The 6,332-nt window shown below is 39.6% G+C and overlaps 1 pseudogene; it reads left to right on the plus strand.

Moving 5' to 3' along the window:
• Nucleotides 1-5,702: 5,702 nt before the first annotated feature.
• LOC141619257 (small nucleolar RNA R71) lies at nucleotides 5,703-5,802 on the plus strand (annotated as a pseudogene).
• The last annotated feature ends 530 nt before the right edge of the window (nucleotides 5,803-6,332 follow it).

A 6,332-nucleotide genomic window follows, 5' to 3' on the forward strand; every position in this document is an offset into this window, starting at 1 on the left:
CTAATATGCAACTACATGCCATGATGCAATTCTCATATATACACCCTAATGCAAATTCTTCTATCAACTAATATGGCATATAAGCTAAATACAACTCCTATAATCACATAGGTTTGTTCCGCATCAAAACAAAAAAAAAGCCACATTGTCATTAACATATAAGAGGTAAAAGGAGATTTGGAAGGATCATACCATGAGGTTTTCATATTCCTCATACCTCGAATGTGCGTAGTCGGTCCCAAGTGATAGGAGTGAACAACAAACAAACAAACAAATATATACAATATATACATTTCTACACTACAAAAGGAAAGAACATATTTTTGGATTTTTTGAAATTTTTGAAATTTTTATCATTTTTTGAAATAAGTGTTAATAATTGTTAGAATTCCCTATCCCCACACTTAGAATGGACATTGTCCCCAATCGACAAAATAATAGGGAATTATGCAAATGCAATGATATGAAATTATGCATGATTCTATACTAAATGCAAACTATATAGGACATATGTACATGTGATGAGTATATACAAGTGATGCAAACTAAGCTAAGATATATGATGCATGCTTTCTATTATTTAGAGAGCTAATTTAGATTAACTCGCATTCCTTATGAGTGAACTTCCCCAAACCGGACAAAACACTATTACTAGTGCAAAAAGAGGGGAGTTCATTCACAAGGAATGAAATACAATGCATGAATGAAATTTGTCATTTTGGATTCTTTGTAGTGGGGGCAAAAAGATAGACACCTCAATGTTGCCGAGGTGTGAGTCCTTTGAATGGTGTTAGGACTCAAAAACTAATAACTACCAAAGAGCCCAAAATGAGTCTAAAGATGCTCTAAACTAAATGTTATATAAGTTGTGCAAGTCATGTCAAGAGATAAAAACAACAAAGAAAAAGGAAGGGTAGAGACTCACAATGGAATAGGTCGAAATACTAGCATAAGCCATCACCCTGCACTTGTGAAGTCCTCCTTGATGCTTTGTTCAACCATCAATCTTCAATCATACATCACCACTTTCCTCTATGAAACCGGAGGATTCACCATCATCTTCTTCTGCATTTGAACTTGAACCTTGCTCTTCATTATCATCACAATCATCATTTGACACACTACCTTCTTCATCATCAACGACCTCCTCACTCTCTCTAGTTTCCCGGGCATCTCCTTCTTCATCTCTAGAAGCTTGTGGAAAGAACACTTTCCTATCCGCCCAATCCGACAAAGAACTCGTGGGATTATGGAGTCTTTGCCTAGCAAGGTGGTAAAGGGGTGAATATTGGCGTAATAAGGATTCACCCGATCATCGTAGGCCTCTTTATGGATATGTTTCATGAATTGCACCATGTAGTCATTGCCCGTCGCAACACTAAGAGCATTTGTTGTGAACTCTTTGTAGGCAAATGGGTAATGAGGTACCACTAGGGAGGAGGTTTCTTTACTTGTTGTTGTTGTTGCTTGATGATACTCTTGGCATTTGTTGAGACGGGGGGAAGGTAGTTACTCCGGTGAGTGGAAATGCGGCAAATCTTACCTGGCAAGAAAATTGAGTCGGCATCCTTGATGATCCATTCATAACCTTGGGTGGAATTCTCATGTTGTATCCAATGAAATTTATGAATCAATGATTGCATATCAAGGATATTGCTTCCTTTAACCGTTTTTTATGTTTTGTCTTTGTTGAATTGTGGATTAAAGCGCTTTGCCAACTTTGTTATGAAGCCTCCATTGACAATAAAGGTCGCGCCATCCTTCCCATTTTCAATGTCCATCCATCTCTTAATCAACAAGTGAAGAATATTGTAGTCGTTGATGGACTTCCCATTAACATTCATAAAGGATTCAAGGTAGACAAGTTCTAGCTCGGTCAAATGATTAGCTTCTATCCGGGCTATCAAGGTGTTAGCCACAAACTTATGCCAATACCTAATACCTGGATGATGAATATATAAGGCATGGCATTCCTTGAAGGTGGTCAACTCACGACCGGCAATGGCCTTCCAAAGGGGTTCGCCATTAACCCCCGGAGGCTTTTTAAAGAAGCTTCGATGGTCTTTGAGCCCGAATATCTTACCTAGATCACTTTTTCACATTGTCCTACTCTTGTTTTCAAGGCGAAATTCGACATATTTCCTTTCCTCAATGTTATATTCCCTCAAGGAACTAATTAATTTCAATGTCAAGGAGGGGTATGTTAACTCATTCATTTAAAAAAGGGTAGATAACCCCATGGACTCGAAAAATGCCTTAGTTTGTTCGAGCACACCCAATTTATCCATGGTATCTTGGCACACAAATTTAGTAACAATAATCGTTTTCTTGGCTAGGGATTCAAATGCAGTTCTATGCTTATCGGAAATAAAAGTTACCTCCGGAAAATTTTTCAATTGCTCAACTTCCGGGATAGTGGTAGTAACCTCTCCAATAGCATCAATGGTATTCCTACCTTGGTCCGTTTGATGTTGAACCACTATTAATGCCTTTGATGCAAGAGCTTGTTGCCTCTTGGATAATGTTGGGGCTTTGGGTGCCTTTGTATTGCCTTTGGTCCTTACCATGATGTTCCTCCTTTCAAGTTGATATCAACAAACCTAAATTAAGCTTGAATGCTCCTTCCTTCTTCCAATTTCAATCAAATTTGCAATCAATTTTGGGTTTTCAGATTTCACCATAACCCTAGAAATTTTGATTGAATTTGGTGGAGTTTTGATGTTGATAGGTCTTGTTGTTGATAAAGGAGTGATTTTAAATTTGTTTAGAGCAAGTTTGCACTAGATTTTGGTGAACTTGGTTGAGAAATTTTTGTTTTTGGATGAGAGGATTGATGTTTGCAGTGAGGGAAAATGTGTGTTTGTGTTTGAAGAAGATGAAAAATGAAGAATGAAGAATGAAAAATCCCGTTTTTTGGTCTATTAACAGGTCGAGACGGGCATCCTCAATTGGAGATGGGCATATTTTAAGGCAGTGTAAAAATTGCACTCTAGAGACGGGCGTCTTGAGCTCAGGTCAAGTGGGTTGGTTCTTAAGACGCTCGTCTCGAGCTGAGGACGGGCAGATTTCTTCCAAGCACATTTTCCTTCTTTTCTTGCTTGCTTCAGCTCCCACGAGCTCAGGTCTGCTCGTGGGGATCCCTTTCCCGCGCCATTTTCTTCTTCAATTCTTATGGGTTGCACTACAAAGGCTTGGTTAGCCAAGGCAATTGCTTCCCTACACTTGATCATCAAACACTACACATTCAAAACACATCTAAATCCATCCCTCACTTGCTCTCTTGTAACAAAAATTAAATAACAAGGCATATAAAATGCATTGGAAAAATTGAATAATGTACAAGTTAAAAGAAATGAAAGTTAAGAGGTTAGAATATTTACAAATGGTGGTTTAGGGAGGACTCCACCAAACTCTCCTTCTCTTGAGAGGTGTCAAGGGGGTAAAGCAAGGACGTTGTAGATGTTGCTCAACGCCTTGACGAAGTAGTCAAATGCTTGTTCATTGTCATGATAAATATCTTGCATAGACTTTAGCACATCATTGTCTTTATTTATGTAGTAGCCCGAGTCAAAGAGGTGACAAGGGTCTACAAAGCCTTAGTCTAGAATCATAGCATTCCCAATGTAAGGGTTAACAAGTCCTTCAAACTCGTCATCCCATAGACCACATACTTCCCTTGCTTCTTTCCCTATGTTGGGTTGATCATGAGTTAGCAAGAGCAACTCTCTTTCTTTGTTGTCATGGCCAAAGAGGCCTCCAATGGTACTTGTCATGGGTGAGCTTTAAAAGCTCTCATTCTTGTTGTGAAAAATTCCATGCTCTCCGAATAGAGCCATTTCAACATCATCAATATCTTTCTTCCAATTGGGCGGTGTTTCTTTGCCCTTCTCTTTGAGATTTCCATCTTTCACTTGTCCTTGGAATGGAGATTCCTTCTTCTGCTTGTCACCTTCCCGGGTATAGTGATCAACCATAAAGCATGGCTCAAGCAAGTTGGGAGCTCTCATAGTCTTGTAAAGATTAAAGGTGATTGTTTTATCACCAACTTCAAGTGTGAGCATCCCGTGTTTTACATCAATCACCGCTCCGGCGGTGTGTAGGAATGGTCTTCCTAGAATGATTGGAATGTTGGAATCTTCCTCCATGTCAAAAATAAGAAAGTCCACCGGTATGAAAAACTTTCCAATTCTTACCGGCACATCTTCCCATACCCCGAGTGGTTTTTTTTGTTCGGTCCGCTATTTGTAAAGTCATGTTAGTGCATTTGAGTTCTCCCACACTCCTAGTCTTTCACATACCGAATATGGTATGGCACTCACACTTGCACCTAGATCACATAGTGCCTTGTTGATTATGGTGTCACCAATGGTACATGGAATGGAGAAGCTTCCCGGATCCTTGAGCTTATGTGGGGAACTCCCTTGAAGAATTGTACTACTTATCTTTGTGAAGGCAATGGTTTACAACTTCCTTATGGACTACTTCTTGGTAAGGATATCTTTCATGTATTTTGCATAGGCCGGAACATGGTTGATTAGCTCCGTGAATGGTATAGAAACCTCTAAGTTCTTCACAATCTCCATGAACTTTCCAAGTTGCTCATCAAGCTTGGGCTTGGCTTGGCGACTTGGGAATGGAAGTCTAATCACAATAGGCTCTTTCTCCACTTCTTTGGCCTTTTCTTCATTTCTCTTCTTTGATGAATCATTGGTAATTGGTTCTACCACCTTAAGATTTTTTCTCAATGGTTCAATCACATCACTTTGGTTGACATTTTCCTCAACAATATTCTCTTCAATTGGCATCTTAGGTCCTTCATATCTTGCACCACTCCTCAAGTGGATGGCATTAATGATCTCATGTCTTGTCGGAGGATTACCTTGAGGAGGTACTTGTCCTTTTTGTCTTTGGGAGCTTGAAGAGGCCGATTGGGACAATTGAGTCTCTAACATCTTGGTGTGTGCAAGGATATTGTTGATGGTAGTGTCTTTGGCTTAGCTATCCCTTTGCATTTGAGCAAGGAAATCCTGTTGGCTCTTTTGCATTTGGAGGACCGCTTTTTTAACATCAAAAGCTTGGTCATTGGATTGATTGTAAGGGGTTTGTTTTTGTTGAAGTATGGTCTTTGAGTAGGATTTCTCATTGGAGGTGGGGTGTATGTGGGTTGAGGATTTTGAACATTTTGGCTTTTGTATGAGAAGTTTGGGTGAAATTTGGTGTTTTCATTGTAATAGTTTAAGTAAGGAATGCCATTCTTATATGCTTGGAAAGCATTCACTTACTCACGTGTGCCCCTACACTCTTGTGGATCATGTCCCAAAGTTCCACAATTCTCACACACTCCATTTGGAATAGAAGATGTTGCCACCATGGCATTGACATGTTGCTTGGATGATTGAGAAGCTTCATTCATCTTGGCTATGGCTTTCTCAAATTTCAAGTTCATTGTGTCAATAAGGGAGCTTAGTTAGGCACCCAAATCGGCACTCAATTGTGTGACGGAGTCAACTTCATGTCTCCCTCCCCTAGTAGCTTTTCTTCGCCTACTATATTGAGAATTATGAACCGCCATCTCCTCTTTTTTTGCCCAAGTTTGGTTGTCATCTACATCGGTGAATCTTCCATTAGAACCCATGTTGAGCACATTCCTATAATATTCTTACAACCCATTCCAAAATTGTTGAACAAGGAACCATTCACTTAGTCCATGATGAGGACAAGAGCGATATGTATCTTTGAATCTTTCCCATGCCTCATATAAGGACTCTTCATCTCTTTGTTTGAAACCGGTGATTTGGGATCTTAACATGTTGGTCTTCTCCGGAGGATATAACTTCTTGTAAAAGGCAAGTGCTAACTTCTTCCATGAATCGATACCAAGAGTAGCCTTGTCTAGTCCCTTTAACCATTGCTTTGCAACTCCGATCAAGGAAAAAGGAAACAATACCCTTCAAATTTGGTCTTGAGTTACCCCCGTTTGAGAGACTGCATCACAATGGTCACAAAAAGTCTCCATATGTAGACGAGGATCCTCACTAGGCATCCCTCCAAATTGACTTCTCTCAACTAATTGTATGAATGCGGATTTGGCAATGAAATTACCAGTTAAGTGAGGTGGTGTTGGAGTACCATTAGGTAGGTTCTCCTTGGTTGGTAAGAAATGAGATGAAAATTTAGGCATCGTAGGTTGATTTTGTGGTTGGTTTGGAATTGGGTTTTCCTCTCCTTGTCTTGCAAAAGGATTGGTAAACTCAACACTATCTGATTGGACAATACCAATGTCCATAAGTTCTCCAATACCCACAATTGTTGAAGTCCCTCTAACGGTTTTC

The sequence above is a fragment of the Silene latifolia genome, chromosome 1 (assembly GCF_048544455.1).
Source record: "Silene latifolia isolate original U9 population chromosome 1, ASM4854445v1, whole genome shotgun sequence".
In the NCBI taxonomy this organism is placed as follows: Eukaryota; Viridiplantae; Streptophyta; class Magnoliopsida; order Caryophyllales; family Caryophyllaceae; genus Silene; species Silene latifolia.